The 22,618-nt window shown below is 44.9% G+C and overlaps 1 protein-coding gene across 5 annotated transcripts in view; it reads left to right on the plus strand.

Annotated features, from left to right (window-relative positions):
- The window catches only part of MLIP (muscular LMNA interacting protein), a 1,527,370-nt gene that overhangs the window by 1,315,116 nt on the left and 189,636 nt on the right, over nucleotides 1–22,618 (plus strand). The gene's annotated exons all lie outside the window — the stretch shown is intronic.

Below are 22,618 nucleotides of genomic sequence, written 5' to 3' on the forward strand. Positions count from 1 at the left end.
ACCGCTGGCCCGGTGTTGGGTCGACTGCATAGTCCGCCCCGCCTCGAAGGCTTGCGTAACTGAAAACCAAACAAAAGACAAGAAGCGTGAGTACATTATTACAGCTTCACAACATGTGCAACCGCACATACCTCTTATAACAATTGGAGGACCAACGCCCCACTCGTTTTACTTGTTCCACATTAAGACCCCTGGCTGCAGCTTCAGTGGCAGCCCCTATCCGAAAGGAATGGGTCCCAAACTCACCCGGGTCCAAGCCCGCTGCGGTAATCGACATCGCGAGCACCCGCTGAAACTGAAACTTTGTCAGTGGGGTGGCGTCCGCGTGTCTCAACATTGTCCCCCCCCATGATGCCACCCTTCGTGCTAGGTAATCCTCTAAACACCTCACCGGACACATGGAAGACCCTGGAATCCTGCGAATGACTATGCAGTCTCCCACCCCACTTTGATCGGTTTTTGACTTGACAAAGGATACCGTCATAGTCTCACCCCTGATCTGAACGTGTTCCCGGCACAAACCCCCCAACACATCCCGCTTGCTCCTTGCCACCAGCTCACTTATCCTCATAGCCCCGTGAAATGCAAGCGTAAAAGCGGCTCGGAACAAACAGGCCTCGAACTGAGACGAGCATATGTCGGGGAGTGTGGCCAGCAACTGGGACAACCTATCCAGACCTATCGGGCGCCTCTCATCTACTCTGCGACCCTCAAGGCGTTGCCACCCACGCAGCGCTTTCTGTACAGCAAAAGACGCTGTCGGGTCCTGGATATTATGAGCCCTGGCAACAAAGGAGATGGCAGCACGATGCCTCTGGGCTGTAGCCACCGACTTCCCAGCCTTACGCAAGGACATCAGAAAATGTACTACCCAATCCTCATGCCCCCAAAGTCCCCCTCTCTCAGTCCCCAAAAAGGCCAAATAAGCCCGAAACGCCCCTTCGTATGCCTTCCTCGTCCTTGGTGCTAGACTCTCTCCCACGAGGTAACGAAGTTCGGGGCACCGAGAGACCAGAGAGCTTCGGGAAAGGGTGCTGGCTCGGGGTCCGCTGAGGGAAGGAAACCCGAGAAAGCCTGCATTTGAAAACGAGACAGTGCATCAGCAGCCTGATTCATCACCCCCGGGACATGTTTTGCTCTGAATACCACGTTCAGTTGCATACACAGTAAGACAATTTCTTTAAGCAGCCTCAAAATCATTTTACAACGTGCTGCCTGACTATTGATGCATTCTACAACGGTCATATTGTCAGACCAAAATATGACAGAATGATTTTTGAATCCATCGGGCCAGGATCTGAGGGCCACCAAAATAGGAAACAGCTCAAGGAAAGCAATATTACTCGTCAGCCCCTCATCGTGCCACCATGTTGGCCACTTTTGTGCCGACCATTTTGTGCCGAAGATGGCGCCGAAACCCATGCTTCCCGCTGAATCCGTCCATAGACCAAGCTCTTCAGAGGACAAGGCCGGTTTGTTCCAGACGACTCGACCATTGAAATCCGCCAAAAATGCTAACCAAATACGCATGTCTTGGCGGACCTCGGCCGATAACCTCGTGCGATGGTGACCCTCCTTTAGGCCGACCATCGCCTGTGCAATCGAACGGGAGAAGGGGCGGGCCATCGGGATCACCCTTAAGGCAAAATTCAACTTCCCCACCAATTGCTGCAATTGATGCAGCGTAACTTTAGATGCAGTGATACACATTTGTAGGGCTGTTTTGAATTTCGATACTTTGGAAGCTGGTAAACGAAAACAACCCTCACTAGAGTCCAACTCGATCCCGAGGAACTCGAGGCAAGTCGTGGGACCCACAGTTTTACCTGGTGCCAACGGCACGCCAAATTGATTCATTAAAACACAAAATTCAGTCAAGGCCCGGGCACATTCATCATCCCCAGCGGCCCCAAGGAACAGAAAGTCATCGAGGTAATGCATCACATTCCGAAAACCTGTTTTCTTCGTGTAAACCCATTGCAGAAAACTACTGAATTTCTCGAAATAAGCACAAGATATCGAGCACCCCATCGGCAAACACCTGTCCATGTAATACAAACCTTGAAACATGAATCCCAACAAACGTTGGTCTTCTGGGTATACCGGGAGCAAACGGAACGCTGACTCGATATCTGATTTCGCCATCAGCGTCCCGGGCCCCAGGCGATTCAAAATGGCTACGGCCTCATCGAATGATGCGTACCGCACCGAACACATTTCTGGATTAATTGCATCGTTTACAGAAAGGCCATGAGGGGCTGATAAATTGTGAATCAATCGAAACTCACCCGGGTCCTTCTTGGGGACCACCCCTAAAGGAGAACAAACAAAGTTCGGCACCGGGGGGACAGGAAACGGGCCGGCAACCCGACCTCGGGTAACCTCTTTCCGGATCTTATCCTGTACTACAGTAGTATGCTGCAAGACGGAAAGTTGATTTTTGCACGTCCCGACACCCTGAAAGTTACCCACCGGGATGCGGAAACCATATGAAAAACCGTTTCGTAGCACCCCAGCAGAAGTACGATCTGGGTATTCGCTGAGCCAGGGAATCATCGCCAGGGTATCAATCGGGGTTGGTAAAGGCGCCCCTCGGACTATATTAGACCTGTTTAGCGCCTCCTCTACCCCCATTTTCACCCGATTTGGCTCTGCACGAGGACTCAGGATGGGGTGCCCCACAACCACTACATTCGTGTTTGAACTTACAAGATCCCGGGGGCCTAGTACATTTGCTTCTGTTGAAATTGAAACAGAACCCCCTCTTCCCTGTATTGCCGGCGGGTCTCGGGTAATCGTCTGTACCCGTACCCGACCGAAAGGGTGTCCCCCCATTTTGGCGGGAGGACTCACCAACAGCACTCCCCACCAACGGCACTTTCAACATCCCTGACTCTTTCATCTTATTCCATGTTAAAGAATCGTAACAGTCCCAGGTTAAACTTTTGTTATGCTCCATCGCTTTCCTGAAAAGGTTGTCATAACAGAACCATTGGTTACCTTGGTGTGATGTCGAGTACCCCATAATTCGTGACTGATATACTGGAAATTCAGGGAGCAAATCAGGCCTACGTTCCCCCAAAATTGCCGTAAAAATTCCCCAAGCATTACCCCAGTTACCAATATTTTCATTCACTTTAAAGGCGGCCATTTTTGCGCGCCAAACACTCGGATGCATCAGATCCTTTTGACCCTTAACAGTTTCGACCACATAGTGATCAACGAGCAGGGAGAAAATGTTAACGTATTCCCCCGCCCAAATCTTTTCCTTTATTGGTAAAGGAACATGTTGCCCCAATTTTTCTCTACGAGAGGGGGTTGACTCATCCCTTGCAATCGGCAATGGCCGCTTACCTGCACCGGACGCTGCTTCCGTCCCTCGTGGCTTGTCTATCGCCGCATCCGGCGCGGGCACCTTGGCTGTATCACGTTTCTCGCGCAACTGCTTTATGAGTGCTTGCGCTTCGGTAGCCATGGCGCCCCCATTACCGTCCCCCAACCATGCTGCTAACTGTGCCGCCAACTCGGGAGGCATATCTTCGGCAGACGTCGGGGTGACTACCACGGGAATCGCATTCCCCTCATCCGGTACCGGGGCCGGTACCGGGGCTGGCGCCTCGAGCGGGGAACAGGGAACCGGGACGTCTCCCCCGACCGGCCCCCTTCTCGGCCTCTTTGGCTTCCCTCCGGCCGGTGGACGCCCCGATCCCTCCTCGCCGTCTCGCTCCGCCAACCGCTTCTTAATTTCGGACATGTCCTTCATGAGGGCCCGAACCAACTGGTCAGTCGACATTGTCTTCGCTCCTTTCTTGGGCATCTTTTCAGATGAAGTATCTAAAAGACAAAGAGAGAGATTAAAACGCTCAAAATTGGCTCTTCGTTCTGTCCCGAGCTCACGTGCAGCGAGGAGGTGCAGCTTCAGAGCACAAGAACAAGAGGATGTCTTCTGGTCTTGCGTCCCTTTTTATCCGTCTTCAGGGCGGGCGTATACCCGCCCCTGCCTGCCCCTGAGGGCGTGGCTGGCTGCGTCGGTGTCTAGGCCAGCCCACTCTAGGGCGGGAACGAGCGCGCCCCAGCTACGCCGCTTCGGGCATACCAGCTGAGACGCGCCTCCCGCCCAAAATGGCTTCCCGGGGGGATCGAGGCACTCGGCCATACGTTCGGGGGGACCGATTCGGTCGCCCCTTTCCATTTGGCATTTATGGATCTTACATCCGCTTTTGATTTTGTTAATAGATCCAGGCTTTGGCAATACCTTTTAGATTATGGATTGGACAAAGATATGGTACATTTCTTAGCGTATCTGCTTAGGGACCTAAGGGCTCGGGAAAGAATTAGCATGGATGGGGCAGTTTCAGAGGACATAGTAGTTGGTAGAGGCGTCAGACAAGGGTGCGTTCTTACCCCACTTTTATTTATTTTATATGTCAGTGAGCTACATAACGTACTGTCCAGCTAAACTACAGATGTCCCAATAATTAATGGTAAGAAACTGCCCGCCCTATTATATGCAGATGATGCTGTTTTAATGGGGCGTACACCCAATGCTCTACGAATTTTAGTTAGGGGTATTGTAGCTTTTATGAATAGTTTGAATCTCTGTACAATTTTGAAAAAATCTTTTTTAATGTGCTGTGGCCCTAAAAAATGTCTCATTAACACTATTACTTTGGGCTCAGATTCCCTGCTATGCACTCGCACTTTCCCGTATCTGGGTTTACAATTTTCAGATAACGGGTCCTGGACACCGCATCTGGCATATGGACGGACCAAATTTTTAAAAGCAATAAATTCAGTAATAAGCCTTCCTTAACCAAAAAGAATTGAGGTGGTACTGTCCCTACTTAAAATCTATAAACACAATGTGTACCAGTTATGCCTTATGGGGCTGAAATTTGGGGCTTCATAAACCTGAAAAGTGTCCAGGCCGAAGAAAATAGATTCTGCAGGAGAATTTTGGGTTTACCAATTCCATCATTTACTTTCATTTGTCATAATGAGCTAAGATTACCCTACTTAGAGGATTATGTTAGGTCCCGCCCTGCCATGTTTTGGCTAAAGGTCTGGCAGAACCCAGCAGCCTTGTTAACAAGGGAGATTTTGGCTGACTGTTTAAAATGTGACAGGGGTGGTGACATACCGTAGCGTACGGAAGAACGGGCAAAATTGACAGAAGTTAATCTTAGCCATGTTTTTTATAAACCTGAACAATTAGATGGAATTGACAGAAAGACCATCAGTAAAGTTTTATATAAACATTTTGGCGATATAAGACACGGACAGGAGTTCATCAAGGTATCCGTGGGACAATATATATTAATGGCAGAAGAAGGCGGACCTCCTTCTTGTGTCCCAGTGAGTTATCTCATAAGAGACATCACTCGATGGGAGCGAAGCCTTCTTTTTCACCTTAGATCGAGTACAATAAAATATATTTGCTGTGCTTCCCCATAGGCTATCAACACAACATTGAGGATCTGGTTTGCCCATGTGGCAATTTAGGAAAACAGTCCGTGCTTCATTTTTTGTTTTTTTTGCACCTTTTATCAAAAATATAGTGTGCATCTATTGATACCGTTTTTTAGGATAAAAGGAATAACAGATTTTAAGGCTGCATAAAAAATCTCTTCACCTCAATGATGATGATTTAACATATCGAGTGTGCACCTTTTTGAAAATGGCTATTCGTTTGCGTTCTTCTATGAATTCCTGAATGTTGGATTAGGATGTATTATATGCACTTTCGGATTTTATATTTAAACAGGGCAACATGCAATATGAATAATATGCGGGTGTACAGAGCACTACGTATAGAATAAAATAATCTTGTCTTTTTGCTGCTATTTTTGCTGTTCTTACTTGTACTTTGCACATTGACACTTTATGTAAAGCTGCTATTTGTAATTCTAATGTGATCTAATAACTTGTCCATCTTTGCTGCTACTTCCTGAAACATTTGCACTTTGCACTTTGGCACTTTAGTTCTGAGGCTGCTATTGAATATGTGTGATCATTTTGAAATATCTTCATTGACTAGATTCATAGCTGAATTCTGTTTTTAATTTTTTTTTAATGATGACGGACTATGTAAATGATTATGAGAAATGGCTGCGCTTTTATGGATAATGTATATCCGAATAAAGACCAATGAAACGGAAACTGAAACTGAAGTCCACTCAAAATCAGACCTTTACTGCAAGTTCCCGCTGATGCTTCAGAGGTCTTGAAGGCCCAAACTTTTCTAAGGTTCAAAATTTCAGACTTTCTGGAAAAGCTTCTATTGGTCACTTCTGTGGCTCCCAGGACTGTAAGAACAGCGCTCAGGGTAAGGACACACTCCGGAAGGGGCCACCAGTACAGTTCCAGTTGTTATTACTAAACTGGTCACTTCAAGAAAATGGCCTCTTGCAGCTTGTTCTGTCCCTGTATCAAACACACACAAGATGCTTGCAATTCGTTATCCACTGGCAATTCTGAGGTAATTGGAATTTTTATGGTCAGTTATGTCCCCTAACGAGTACCCCATCGTCTCCATGTACGAGTTAAAGTGCATGTAACTTCCCTCCGCAACCGAATTTAAAGACGCAAATACATTTGCGTCCAACGTTAACATGTCCTCTTTCAGATCCACCATGAATGGATTGATAATTCAGTTTCTAAGTATGCCGTGCCACCGTCTTTACATGGTGCACTTTCACGTATTTCCTGGCTCTGCCGAGTTAGGCCCTGATTCCTGCCATTGAACCACTTTTCCGTCTCTGTCTCCGAAAGCTGCAACGTGGAGATGAAATGCATCCCTGACCTCTGCCTTACTTCCTGCCAAGCGAGCGGTGCCCGGCTCGGCCTGCTCTGCCTGCCAAAAACAGTATTTTGCCTTCAAGTTATCAGCGTAGCCAGCTCAGCCTCCTCGAAAACACATTCCTGTCTAGTAAAATAAGTAAACAGCTCCCCGGCTGCAGAGTAAAGGGTAAAGCCTTCCTGTCCTCCTCATGTAATTCATTGCTCCCGTTACCATGGTAGGCCCTGGCTCCGCGCATCTCCACCTAGACACGCATACATTCAGTGTAGCATAGCCTCTGCCCGAAAGACCTTTTCTTCCAGTATAAACATCCTCCAAACACAAGATATCAGATATGTTTCAGGAACAGATCGATCTGACATACCAGTCTTATGTCTCCTCTACTAGTATTAAAAGTCAGACTCTTAGCTCCCTCCAGATGCACGTCAATCACACGTCATATTAGCTGCGCGCGCATCCAGGCCATAGGTTTCAGCTGACTCTGCAAGAATTCACTAAGCATCCACCCACTTATGACACTTTTCTGTGACGTTTCTAGTTCACGCCTCTGTGCACACCCATGTTCACGCCTTTTCGCTACGCACATGTGTTCTTATCATATACATTTCACTAGTCACGCCTACTGTATGCAATGCTATTGTGTCATTTTACTATATATGCCATGTACTGTGAATAAATCGTTGACATCTTTCCTGACATCTTCCCTTGCGTACCCGAACCCTTGTATTGATGGAATAGATCTCCATTGACTCGAGTCATTTCTGAATTAAAGCCCTTTCAGACTCAGACACCCCGGACTCTGCCTTTCATTTGATTGAGCTATTCTTGTACTTGTAATTATATGGAAAAAATGATACGGTAAAATATTTACCACATAATTTGGCGCCCGAATAGGGACGCTTCCCCCACCCCACGCGCTGGAGATGCGTCGCAGGCCTAGCCCCCTGCCACGGCCGTGACGGACCCCAAGCGCATCTGCAGGATTTCCTGTATCTCCCTCAGGCCCACGGAGGTGACGGAGACTGCGATCGACATCCAGACGAGGCGGTGAGGAATGCGAAGGATCCCGACCAGAGCCCAGCCGAGAGAGCAGCGTCCGAGGTGTCGAGAGGCCCACCTGTAGTGTCGAGGCGCATGCGTAGTGCGCAGCAGAGGCGGTGACGTCAGTCCAGTCCAGTCGAGTTTCCGAGGCCTTCCGTTCCGTGCTTCCCGGTGAGTACCGTTGCTGGGGACGCATCAAGACGGGTGCATTGATTTGTATCCGGTCAAGACGGGTTTGGGTACACAGACCCGGTCTGCACTGTTTTAGCAGTGTATCTGTACTGTTTAGCAGTATATCAAGTAATTCCTGTATTCAACGGTTCAACTTTGTTCTCGTTATAGAATCAGTGGGTTGTCAATTTATGTTCGAAATGTTTCAATGTGTTTAATGTCGTGGTATGAGTGACTGTTTGCATATTATATTGTGTTCATTATTTTCGTGTCCATTTTAGAGGCAGCAATGCCTTTATTCTCGAAATTACGACAGATAGGAACTAGAAAAGGGATACTTGAGGAAGCTGTTCCCATCCCACCCAGGGACACTCCTGGTCATTTTATGTACCACAAGCATGGCTTAGATGCCATATTATATCTAGATTTGTGGGTGGATTACACGAAAGACTTGTCAGAGAATCAGAGATGGCCCGTTACAGGGACATGGGATGCCGATTGCATCATGAGAGTAGAAGAAGTGTTGTGGAAAAAGAAAGCTAGACAATCACAGAAAGATGCCATTGAATTGTGGCGCAAAGAATCACATAGACGGACAGAGAAAGCACTCAGAAAAGCAGAGAAAAGTAGAGAGGATTCCGAAAAAGCCAAAGAAAAAGAACTAATAGAAGAAGGAGAACGAGTTAGAATGGAAGAACACGACAGACAGAGTAATGCCATTGTGACAGGACTGTATCCAGTTCTGGCCGAGGGCCTGCCCAAGGCGACCCCGGTAATACCGAAGGACCTGCCCCCTCCATTGGTTCCGACTAAATTACGTCATAAGACCGCAGCAGACATTTTCCTTTCTTCCTATTTAGACGATGTAGCTCCCGCATATACTAATGCACCTGCCCATGTACCCGTACCACCTGCTAACGTTAACCTACCCCACGATCATCTACCCCCAGGTCCGCAACAGCAAACTCCACCCGCACCACATCCTGCTCCACATCCTCCACCACTTCCTGCACCTGTTGTCACTTCCCCGGTAGTTCTCCCTGATGGTATTAATCCACTTAACCCTTTTTTCCAGGGTCCAATCCCGCCACAAATACCGACCCTACAGTCAGGTTATGCTCAAGCCTCCGCCTCAGGAGGTGCTAGAGGAGGTTTCCGTACCCCGCCACAGTTACAACGTATGACAATGAGAAATTTCGCAATGTCACGAACACCTAAAGGAGCTCCAGACGAAAAACTTCAAGAACAGCTTACTGATTGCAGATATGATCCAGTGCCAGGACAAACAGGGCCCATGTTATTAGCATCCCTACGTTTAAGACGAGTTACTGATTATTTAGTTTTACTGCCAGAAATGCCAGAACATCTAGACAATATGTATCATTTTATTAGAACAGGAGAAAGACCGGAGTGTGTTAGTGACGCCATGTCGCGTCAGAAAGTTGAGAACAAAGGTTTAATCATGCGTTTTTTGGTTAATTGTTTAATAAGGGAACAAGATCAGGCAGGTTTTCCACAAGACGAAATGAATAGATTGACCAGATGGAGCCAGAATATATCTGAGGGTAAACATGATAAAGAGAAATGTGTACATGCTATGGTTAGAAAGATCCGTAAAGAAATAATAGCAATACATGCCCGTCGAGAATCTGAAGAGCCACTTGAATCAGACGATCAGGACTCCTCGCAGGAGGAGGATGAACGAGAGAATCCAGCAGAAACCTCGCAACAGGCAAATAGAAAAATGATGGCATATGTAGGTAGAGAGAAACTCCCTAGACCGTATCCTTTTGATAGGCCCTTCGATAGACCCATTCGTAAACAAGAAACGTTCAAAAACAAGAAACGTTACCTTTGTCCGATACCAGAGCGATGTACCCTTGAACATGTATTCCAGATGACTGACAAAGTACTAAAAGAAAGGATAGGTTATCAAGAACTCAATACCCTACGTGATCAGGAGCTAGCCCGGTCCGCAGTACAGTGGGCCGGGGATGACAGTATATATAAAGACGATTCAGTAGTGCAAACGTTCTTAAGTCTTACTCCATAAGAACAGCGACTAGCTGGTATATACATGACACAACACCTTATTATACAGTATGAAAACCAAGCATCTGATCCAGGTCCGTTATACAGTTTATTGCAAGACTTACTCCTAAGAAGATGGAGAGGCCTAGGTACCGATTTAATTGAAACGATTCTAGAGCAAAGTCACAAATATAGAACCTTCTTGACTCCACATCTTGTTTCTGTTCCACCCCCAGTCAGGCAATCATATAACTTTGACAAACAGAATCCTTTACGAGAAGTACATCCAATCCGGAATCCTGATGATACCTTTGCACGTGTGTACGTATACACGCCTATAACTAAAATTGAATTATTAGAAATGAAGAAAATAGTGCCCAGTCATGATAAAGACCCCGCAGGTTTTCACCGTGAATTAAAAGACATGTTACTCATGGGAGATTACACCTACCCCGACATTATGAAAATATTGAAAGTATTATTGCCTGCCGGTACTTACGAGAAACTCAAAGAAAAAGAATGGGAGGTGGGAGACAAAAAGATTGATTGGACGGCATTAGAAGTCGAAGAAACGACTCGAACCCCAGGTCTAGGTCTTGGGGATAAAACTAAAGCACTGCCAGGTCTATTAGTACAGGTTTTGCCAAGATTATTAGCAACTAAAAAGGAGGACTGGGATGCAATCTCAGCCTGCAAACAGAAACCCGACGAAGACACTAGTGATTTTTATTCCCGATTTGAGAAATGATTTACTATTAATATTGGCCTGAAAACAAGTAGCGAGTCATATCCACACCTTTTTGTGTCCAAATTAGTCGAAAATTCATTGCCCCAGGTTAAGAACCGTGTACTGAAAGTTGAGAGCACATGGCAAGCTAATTCGCCTTCCCAAATGTTACAAATGTTACAATATCACCAGAACAGAATTAGAGAGGAACATGATCACGAACAGAGACGTATGAAAGACACGAAAATGAAAATGTTAGTTGCTCAGTCAGTTCCAGCAGATGGTCAGAAAAAGGGCGCGACACATTCAAATAATTCAGCGGCTCCCGTTAAAGGGACATGCAACTATTGTAAACAGCCAGGTCACTATGTAAACGATTGCGCAGTTTTGAAGCACAATATCGCCACAGGTAAAACCAAAGAGAGACCACGTCCGCCCAGACAGGATCAGGTCCAGCAGCATGTTCCACAAAATGTACAACCTATGCATGTTCCACAGCAGGCCGTAGCGGTACCACAGCCCCAACCCATTGCCACGACTCAGCATGTCACACAGCAGATGTACCAGTATGCCCAATCTGATTACCCCGATTATCAGCAATACACATGAAACAGCCTAGAGAGGGAGGTTGGCTTGCCCCTTATAGAGGTTCCTGTAGATCAAGAGGGTCCTTATGTACATAGCCAGGTGTTAGGGAAAGATAGAAAGTTTTTGATTGACACAGGGGCAAGCAGAACAACCATCAGTCATGAAGAGGTTCCAGGGGCACCCCTCTCAGGCTCACAGAATGTTTCCCTTGGATTTTCAGGAAAGCCTATTGTTAATGAAGTATCAAAACCAGTGCCCCTTGCAGTTGGTCCATTGTCCCGAACTACTGATTTATTGCTCACGAAATCATGCCCAGAAAACTTGCTTGGTATAAAAACACTGAAAGCTCTAGGAGCTGTAATTTGTTGTTCTCCGGAAGGAGGCAGGCTGTTCCTTCGTGACTTCAAGGGCCATTATGTGTTGAGAGATTTTGATCCCAGGTTACAGAATGTTCCTGCACATTTATGGGCGAAAGGCCCTACTGATGTAGGTTGTATGCACATTACACCGTACCGTGTTACACTCAAGCCAGGAGTTATACTACCACGTATCCGACAATACAAGTTACCACCAGATGCTGTAGTGGCTTTACTGAAAATCATTGACGAGCTCATTGCACAAGGAGTGGTTGTAGAAACCGACTCCAATGTTTGTAATTCCCCTATCATCCCGATTCTTAAACGTACAGATCCTAATGCACCTCCAGTTTATCAACTGATTATTGATTTACGCGAATTGAATAAATGCGTGGTACCCCAGTATCCTGTGGTCCCGGATATCTCTTCATTATTGACAGCTATTGATTCAGAGGCGACGTTCTTTACTGTAATCGATCTGAAGAACGCCTTCTTTAGTGTCCCCATTGATCCGGAAAGCCAGTATCTTTTCGGATTCTGTTTAAATGGCCGAAGCTTCAAATTTGCACGCGCACCTCAAGGATTCACAGAAAGCCCCAGCATCTACAGCCAAGCACTGAAACGACAACTCAATGATATTCACATGCCTCCCAATACTGCCCTATTACAGTACGTCGATGATCTACTGATCACCGCCCGAAGTGAACCAGAATGTGAACAAGCCTCACTGACTGTTTTGTTGTTCTTGGTGGGCAAGGGACGCAAGGTGTCTCCTTCGAAGCTACAATTCTGTGCCCAGCAAGTTGTGTACCTTGGGCACTTGCTGTCCAAGGAGGGGAGACAGCTGACACCAGATCGTATACAGTTAATTGCACTTCTTCCACAACCCAAGACACAGAAAGAAGTACGAGCCTTTATTGGACTCACTTCTTATTGCAGACAATGGATTCCCCAGTACGCATATCTAGCTAAACCGCTCATACAGTTGACAACACAGGAGGCAGTGTCTTCGTCTGTCCTCCCATGGACTCAGGAACATACACAAGCTTTTGACGAGTTGAAGAAAGCCTTATGTCAAGCACCTGTTTTAGCGACACCATGTTACAGCAAACCTTTTACACTTTTTGTCACAGAACGCGATGGCACAGCGTTGTCGGTTCTCACTCAGCTTCAAGCAGACAAACACAGACCGTGTGCTTATTTTTCGAGCACATTAGACCCAGTAGCCCAGGCCTTGCCTGCGTGCTTAAAATCAGTTGCAGCGACAGCTCTAGCAATCAGACAAAGTGATTCCATTGTATTGGGACACCAAATGACAGTACAGGTTCCACACTCTGTGGAAGTTCTCCTAAACAGAACACAGACCCAACACTTGACTATAGCACGACTGACAGGTTATGAACTGACGTTATTCCAGCCACACATAGAAATCAGACGTTGTAATACACTGAATCCTGCTACACTTTTACCTTCGAGCACAACAGATCCTACTCCACATGACTGCGTAGATGTAGTTGACACAGTTATGAAACCCAGACAAGACCTGACAGATGTCGCATTACCCGATCCAGACCTGACACTTTATGTGGATGGTTCATGCATGAGAACAAGTACAGGAGAGCTAGTGGCCGCATATGCAGTGACCATTGAAACTGAAGTCATAGAAACACATCGTATTGACACCCTGTCAGCCCAAGCAGCAGAGCTCATTGCTCTGACTCAAGCCTGTATACGAGCCAAGAACAAGAAAGTAAACATATACACAGATTCACGTTATGCATTCGGAGTCGTTCACGACTTCGGTGTCCTCTGGCAAGAGAGAGGTTTTCTGACCTCTCACGGAGCCAAAATCCAGCATGGTCCTCTCATTCAAGCACTGTTAGAAGCAATACATTTGCCTACAGCCATAGCCATCATGAAGTGCAAGGCACATACGAAAGTAACAGACAAGATTTCCCAGGGTAACGACTTTGCAGATCAGACAGCGAAATATACAGCACAGACTCATACACAGACGACTGATATGACAAAGACTGATGTATCACTGACACATTGCATGACAGTCAGGGACCCCGCATTAGATGTCATTGACATACAGAGACATGCTACTCCAGACGAAATCAAGAAATGGGCTGAACAAGGAGGGTTCCAGACAGATCAAGGTTGGATGACGAGGGGAAAAACCACATGGTTCCTCCCCGACTCTATGGTTCAGGTTATCATCAACACTGCACATAGCCCAGCACATTTAGGAGAAAAAGCCATGTTAGACAGTTTACAGAATCTATGGTTCAACAAGCATTTACGAGCAGCAGCAAAACAGAAAGTGCGTACCTGCATGATCTGTTGTCAGTTCAATCCAGGAAAAGGGATTCCCGTAGAGCAAGGTGGATTTCATCCTCCTGACTATCCTTTTGAAGTCCTCCAGATGGATTATATCCAGATGGACAGGTGCCGAGGATTTAAGTATGTCCTCGTAGTTGTATGTGCCCTATCCCGATGGACAGAAGCATATCCCGTCCCAGATTACAGTGCCCCGACCACTGCTAGGCAGCTGGTTCGTGAGTTTTGCCCTCAATACGGTTTGCCCCGTGTCGTGTATTCAGACAACGGTCAGCCATTCTCGTCCGAACTGATGAAGCAGATCTCACTCCTATTGGGGTACCAGTGGAAGTTTCACTGTGTCCGGCATCCAGAGGCAGTAGGTCTCGTGGAGCGCCACAATCAGACTCTGAAAACTCGCCTTGCTAAAGTGTGTAAAGAGAAAGGCGTAGATTGGATAGTAGCATTACCAGTTGCACTGTTTTATATGAGAATGGTAGCCCATTCTAGGACAGGGCTATCTCCGTATGAGGTGGTCTTCGGTAGACCTCCTAATATGTGGGGGACGCCTCTGCCGAGAAAAATAACCGATGTCGAAAGTACTATGCTGACAGATTACCTTGCTTCCTTGATGTCTGCACTACAATCTTGTCGTTCACAGGTTGCTGCAGCCTTCCCAGACAACTCAGAGGTGAAGCCACATGCACTGGTCCCGGGAGACACTGTTGTTGTTCGGAACTTCGATAGGACGAGTCCTTTGGAGCCCCGCTGGAAGGAGCCGAAGATTGTTTTGTTAACAACCCGGACTGCAGTAAAGCTAGAGGGGAGGAAGGGCTGGGTACACTCCAGTCACGTGAAATAATTTCATGGACTTTTGCCAAGCCCTGACTCCCAGAACTCTCACGTACCAAAGACAGACACTAAACTCCCTTTTCGAGAGAAAACTCCCCAAGAGGAGTACAGACAAAAACTGAGGTCTAGTAAGTCAGACAGTTTAATTGTTTAAGTCCCCTCCTGGGTGAAGCGGTTAGGCAGTTTCTGACAATGTACAAGCTAGATCCAAATAGAGAGAGAGATAGACAGGAGATCATGAAAAGAAATCGTTACTGTAAAAATCTCCGTAGTAGGTGCATCTGCACCCTGATTATTATGTTTTTTCTGAGTCTTACGTTAATTGGCATCAGCTTGATGTTGTACATGTATTTTCCGATTGCACATTCTTTTTCTAATGACACTGCAGAACACACGTTTAGTGAGCTACCTCCACACGAACTGTCTTATCGACTTGCGCTGCGCAACAATTCATTCATCAGTATGTTACACCATTCCCATCAGACCAGCAATGCTACCAATTGTTGGATATGTGGCCGACTCCCTCCCTATCAGAAATATCAGGGAGTTCTGCCCCTCTTTTCGTATCCGTTTACACACAATGGTTCCTGTGGTGCATGGTTTAGTTTAATTAATTCTGTAGATGCTGATTCCATAGTTTTCCAGGGTAATTGGGTATGGGGAAATCTGAACACAGTTCTGAATAAGGCATGTTTCCCAGACAAGGAGGGTCTCCCCCAAAGAACAGGGACCGACTTAGAAAACAAAGTGTATGGATTAGGCAATTTTACACTCGACCTCATGATTTTGAATGTTCAGTCAGAAACTAGTCCAGACTTGCCATCTATGTCAGTATTACCAGTCAAAGGTGAATTATGTGTCAGAAAGAATGGTTCAGTACACCTAGGTCATAGTGAATGTACTACTGTGGTCGAATTCAGTGATAAAGGCAAGTCTACATTCAAAGCTTCCCGACATTCCTATTTCATTTGTGGCCATACAGCCTATATACGTTTACCCCTAGACTGGGATGGTACCTGTTACATTGCATTCCTACTGCCTCCTGTTTTTCTAGCCCCTCCTGATTATCACAGGAATTCCCGCCTCAATCTAGTTAGGCACAAAAGAGACCTTCCATTAGTTGATTATACTGAAACCGCATGGGAACAATATACAGATTTCAATAAAGGATTCTTTCCCTATCTAGGCACAGTGTCCAATAGTAAATTGATACGCAAATTAACCAGAACTCTCGAAGCAGTAGTGAATGAGACTACTTCAGCTTTGGGCAACTTAACAGAGGAGCAGTCTGCTATGAGACTTGTTGTTCTTCAGAACTGCCTTGTCCTTGACGTCATCCTGGCCGATAGGGGCGGAGCTTGTAGAGTCATCGGATCCAGTTGTTGCGTGTTTATTCCTAATAACGCGCCTTCGGTCTATAAGGCCATCACTAGACTTCACAAAATTGCCCATCAGATACACCAGAACCCAGGCTCCTGGACTTGGTCCGGTTGGCTCTGGGGTGTAGTAACAGCCTGGGGATGGAAGCTATTGTCATTCCTAGGGATTATATTGGCCATTGTGTTCAGTTGCTGTCTATGTCTTCAATGTGGGCCAGCGATTTGCGGCTTGTGCGCCACATCTTGTATTCCCCGCTCAAGTGCACGTTCCCACTCCCGATTAAAGAAAGAAGAACAAATGATGTTATACGAACAAATAGATGGTCTCATGAAAATAGATATATCCTAATGGGTCCGTAGGGGACAAGGAGGGAATGAGGTAATTGGAATTTTTATGGTCAGTTATGTCCCCTAACGAGTACCCCATTGTCTCCATGTACGAGTTAAAGTGCATGTAACTTCCCTCCGCAACCGAATTTAAAGACGCAAATACATTTGCGTCCAACGTTAACATGTCCTCTTTCAGATCCACCATGAATGGATTGATAATTCAGTTTCTAAGTATGCCGTGCCACCGTTACATGGTGCACTTTCACGTATTTCCTGGCTCTGCCGAGTTAGGCCCTGATTCCTGCCATTGAACCACTTTTCCGTCTCTGTCTCCGAAAGCTGCAACGTGGAGATGAAATGCATCCCTGACCTCTGTCTTACTTCCTGCCAAGCGAGCGGTGCCCGGCTCGGCCTGCTCTGCGTGCCAAAAACAGTATTTTGCCTTCAAGTTATCAGCGTAGCCAGCTCAGCCTCCTCGAAAACACATTCCTGTCTAGTAAAATAAGTAAACAGCTCCCCGGCTGCAGAGTAAAGGGTAAAGCCTTCCTGTCCTCCTCATGTAATTCATTGCTCCCGTTACCATGGTAGGCCCTGGCTCCGCGCATCTGCACCTAGACACGCATACATTCAGTGTAGCATAGCCTCTGCCCGAAAGACCTTTTCTTCCAGTATAAACATCCTCCAAACACAAGATATCAGATATGTTTCAGGAACAGGTCGATCTGACATACCAGTCTTATGTCTCCTCTACTAGTGTTAAAAGTCAGACTCTTAGCTCCCTCCAGATGCACGTCAATCACACGTCATATTAGCTGCGCGCGCATCCAGGCCATAGGTTTCAGCTGACTCTGCAAGAATTCACTAAGCATCCACCCACTTATGACACTTTTCTGTGACGTTTCTAGTTCACGCCTCTGTGCACACCCATGTTCACACCTTTTCGCTACGCACATGTGTTCTTATCATATACATTTCACTAGTCACGCCTACTGTATGCAATGCTATTGTGTCATTTTACTATATATGCCATGTACTGTGAATAAATCGTTGACATCTTTCCTGACATCTTCCCTTGCGTACCCGAACCCTTGTATTGATGGAATAGATCTCCATTGACTCGAGTCATTTCTGAATTAAAGCCCTTTCAGACTCAGACACTCCGGACTCTGCCTTTCATTTGATTGAGCTATTCTTGTACTTGTAATTATATGGAAAAAATGATACGGTAAAATATTTACCACAATTCCATGGGTCAAAACCTGTCTGGGTTGCTTGTAGTTCCTTCTGGAGTGGTCCTTGCCTGGCAGTACAGAATGGACTGCTTCCATGAGGAGTAGGATCATCGCTGACAAGCATAAGGCAGACTTAATTCAATAGTGACATGGTGGGCAAAAAATGATGCATTGGAATGCAGCCCTGAAGGACTGACATTGGCTGAGATTTATTCAAGCATCCCATCCATCACCTTGTTGTTGTTGGAGTTTACACTGTAGGCTAGTTTAGTTTCCAAGACTCAAACTAATGGTCTTATTTACTAGCCCATTGCGCTACTGGCGCATCACTTTTATTTACACACTGGGGGGCGTAATGGGCTGCTCCATATTTACAAGGTCATGTAAAGTTCCCATGCATGACGTTTTCATGTCCTTATAAATATGTTTCCCTTTTGCCCATAACTCTGCTTGAAAGGGGTGTCTGGACTGGCGCACGGCTGCTGTTTGTGCACCAGCACATGGGAAAAGGACAGGAATGAGGTACATTCCTGCCCTTTTATATTGGCACATGGTAGCACATCAGGAAGGTTTGCTGCACTGCCGTTGGTCAAAATATTGTACATGAGACACCAAGATTGCACATTGGTAGCATAAGTTGAGTTTGTTGTAAAACCAGTCTAATCTAGGATCTTTGACCATGGCATTCCTCCAACACACAGACAACAATGAGCTACAGCAATTGTTGGATGAAATCAAGCCGGTAACTGCAGGGAAATTTTATTTGCAGTTAAGATATGGGTCCCTCCCTCTTTCCTCTTTTACAGCCAGGTGGGGGGTGCATCGGAGCCCTGTGCTGAGCAATGTGTATCTTGTTCGGAAGCCAATTAAACAATTAAGCATGTTTTGTTCTTGGCCCAGTGTATTTAGGTGTCAGGAGACCGTGCATACGTCAACTGTGTAAAAAATTTGAAATTCGGATGCAAAGAGAGGTTTTGAGAATTTTAAAAAGCGACACTAGCCAGTGTGTAGTGTTTTCGGTTTCAGAGTATCTATTGACTGTGTGGAGGGAAACTACTTCTGAAATTACCAGGCACACTGTAGGGTTTGAGTGTAGTCCGGAGGTTGTAGTATCTGGTGTTGACCAAGACCATGTCACACTAGATAAGTCAGGGGACCCAGAAGTATGCCCCTCCACTACACCATGCGATAACAGTATAGTTGTTCCTAACATGGGAGACTCGTTAATAGAGATAGCAGCAAAAGGCGAAAATATCTCCCTGATATCTTGGAACATAGCGGGCCTATCAAACAACCTTAAGGATCCGGCTTTTCTGTTATTTATAGAAAGTTTTAATATAATCTGCTTACAGGAATGCTGGGAGCGGGTTGACATTCATATAAATCGTTTTCGTACTTTCTAGGTCTTTGTACTTTTATATCTAGCACTGTAAATGTAACGGCTAAGCTACTCACCACGGGGTCTGATTATTTACAGTTATTGTCACTCAAAGTAGGAGGCAATCAACATGTTACCCTGATTAATTTCTACAATAACATTCCGAAGATTGAACTAAGCAAGGTATTTGATGAACTTATAAATATTTAGCAAAATCCATCGGAAATCAACGCAATCGAGAATTGTGTTATATTGATGGGCGATTTAAATTGTCATCTATGTCCTTATAGTGAGCAAGGCATCTGCGGGCTAGTTAACCTTAAAGGCGATCCTTGTTCTCACTTTGAACATTCTATTACTGGAAACTTTTTTAACAACTTTGTATTTCAGTTGGATATGGGGTTTGCAAATGAGTTATGCAGTCCACAGGCTGTTTTTCAACCAACTTTTAATGGTAGGGGGTGCCACTCAGTGATAGATTTCGCCCTGGTCTCCAATAGCCACTCTTGCAATGTTCTCGGTTTTAAAACAGAGGACATCGCAATGAGTGATAATTTTCCGATTAGTACTATTCTAAACTTTAGATCGAGTCAGAGTCAGACTAATAATGTAGTCGATAACTTGTACCAATATGGGATAGCCTTAGCAAAAGTGAATGGTTATTCAATAAAATGGAACAGGGTCGAGCCTATAGCCTTTCTTGAAAGCTTAATAAAAACTCAGTTCAAAGAGTTTATGATCTGTCTATCTGACATTACTGAGTCTACTTTAGTTACAATAGCCTTCCAGAAGATTTCTGAGCAAATCTGCAAAACTTTAACTGGAATTTTACGGAAAAGCGTGAAAACCAAGGTGGAAGGCTGGTTCGATTCAGCGTGTAAGTCTTGCTGCCTTATCCCAAACATAATTAAATCCGTGCTTACCTCCACCTCGGTTCCCATCACATCAGAAATAGTCTTACCAACATTAAGGCCAAACTTCTTTAAGCTTTGAACAAGGGGCAAACATATGCATGTCATCTGCATCAGTTCTTCCACACAGCCTACATTTGGAGTCACCATTTCTTTTAAATTTTTGGCAACTTTTTTGGGGGTCCAATAGATTCTATGGAGAGTGAACAAATGGTTCTTCCTTCATGCAGCAGATTTAACTTTCATATAAAATGTAGATAGAGATGCTTGCCATAATTCTTCCAGTTCAACAAACCGCAAGTATTCCTCCCATGCCGAAAAAGACGCTCTCATCTTTTCGTTGGCCGCTGTGAGTAGAAGTGAGTACCAAAATGCCACTTCCTTCCTCCTGGCCTGTGAGTTTTGAAGATCTATTTCCATTTGATTTGGGCTTTCACTTATCCAGTCCTGATTTTTTATCCATGAATTTACTTGAAATATTTAAAATCTTGAGATTCTCCCTTCAGTCCTGTAGTTCCAGTACTCCCAAGTCAGGTTAGGATCTGCATCTAACAACTGATCCCATCTACATTTAACGCTCCATCTCAAAGGATCTGTGAAAGAATCTAGCATAAAATACTGAGTGCCTGGGGAGTCCCATATGTATCACAACTTACTATAATTTGTGATACCCAAGATAGATCTAACTTCAAACAAAATTTTAGCCGCTACTTGGAGGCACTTCAATCTGACCTTCTTAAAGTACTTTGGGGTCCCAAATTTATACATGAAGCCTTCCACGGGTAATTCACAAAGCATTCCTCTATACATTCTACGACTAAAGTCTCATCTGGAGAGGATAGTAACATTCTATGATTTTTAAGTTGGAAGGCCCAACAGTATAATCGTAGGTCGGGAAGCCCTAACCCCCATGTTCTAGTCTTCCTCCTCAACTTCTTCCAGGAAAGATGCACGCCCTTATTGGCCCAGACAAAATACGTTATTTTCCCTTGTAGAGCTAAAATGCTTTTTTTCTCAAATGTTAAGGGGATATTATCAAACAAAAAAGTAACCTTATGTCAATATGTGAATATTCTTTATTAGAAGAAAACAAACAGCTTTGGGGACATTTTCTGCTGTGGGGAAAGAGAAAACACAAGTATCATTAAGAATCAGCCATGGTTTGTTTTTTGGACCTTCATGGCACAAACTCCCTTTGGAGATATGGAACATTTCAGCCCCTCAGTTCCAGAAAAAAAAGGAAAACTTGGCTTTTCAACCAAAAGTATGGAGGTCCCTTAGTTAGTTTCACACCTCGGATGCATTTCTGGAGTAACAGAGCGCTTTATAAATGTCAGTTACATTACTTAAAATACTACACAATATGTTCGCTGCATCTTTGATAGTACATATAAAGTAATAATCGGTACGGCATGTTTCTCCACTGCTGTAGGAACTCTGACCCCCTCACCATTCGGCAGAGGCATGCTTCGAATAGACTTTTGGATTGGAATATATAACAGAGGACACATCATTCCAGTGCTTATGGACTGTACGGATATGCCCAAAAAGGTGCAGCAGTGCAATGGTTTTATTATTTAGGCCATGTTACAACAATGGCTATGTTTTATTTAATTTGTGCTAAATTTTAGTTGCAGTTGCAAAAGAAACAATAGTTTGCAATAACACGTAACAAAATATGTGCTCAATAGATGATTACTCAATGAACAGCAAAGCAGTGCTTTGCTAGAATACAGTAATACACGTTTTCAGAACAGAAACGACAAATGCCACCATAACCTAACATACCTTGAAAGGAGCACTTTTGTATTAAAATTGCAAGGTAGAATAAAAAGGCAATGAGAGTTACCGTGAAGTGCACAATGGTCTTCTGCTATTGAGTACAGCACAGATTGGGTTGGTGTTAGTGTTATGGCATACGTTGCATATATTAATGTATGGTTAAAGAGTACTACCGAATACAAAAGTAGAAATAAATGACTTTGGACCACCATTCAACATGCACCGTTACGTGCTCAGTTCAACTTCATCCTGCTTCTCAGAATATCCAATACAAGCTGGAAAATATAAAAACAGTACCATTTAAAGTGCCAAGCTTTGTATAAAAATCTGTGCTACAAAGCAAGACTTTCCAAAGGATCCGACCACGTATATTGTTAAGAAAAACTTTATTCAGTCTTCTCAGTTAGTTGGATTTTGCTAGAAGTTTAATACATATCTTTAGTGGTTGTGCCGCTTGTGTTTTTTTGTACAGACGTTCACTTGTCTGGAAAACACCATGACAATGCACTGTTTATTGTAAGTTAATTTAATCAGGAAGACAGACCAGCACTAAAAAAGAAAATAAAAGTACAAAAAAATGTTCCCTCTTTTCAGTGGAACCACCGGCTGAGCATTCAAGACTGATGTGTCATGACAACAGATATCAGAATGGTCAGTTTTCCAAGACAAGCAAGTGCCTTCTAATTTCTATTCAGTTCATAACAATGGCAACAGTGGGT

Source organism: Lissotriton vulgaris, chromosome 6 (assembly GCF_964263255.1).
Source record: "Lissotriton vulgaris chromosome 6, aLisVul1.2, whole genome shotgun sequence".
NCBI classification, from domain to species: domain Eukaryota; kingdom Metazoa; phylum Chordata; class Amphibia; order Caudata; family Salamandridae; genus Lissotriton; species Lissotriton vulgaris.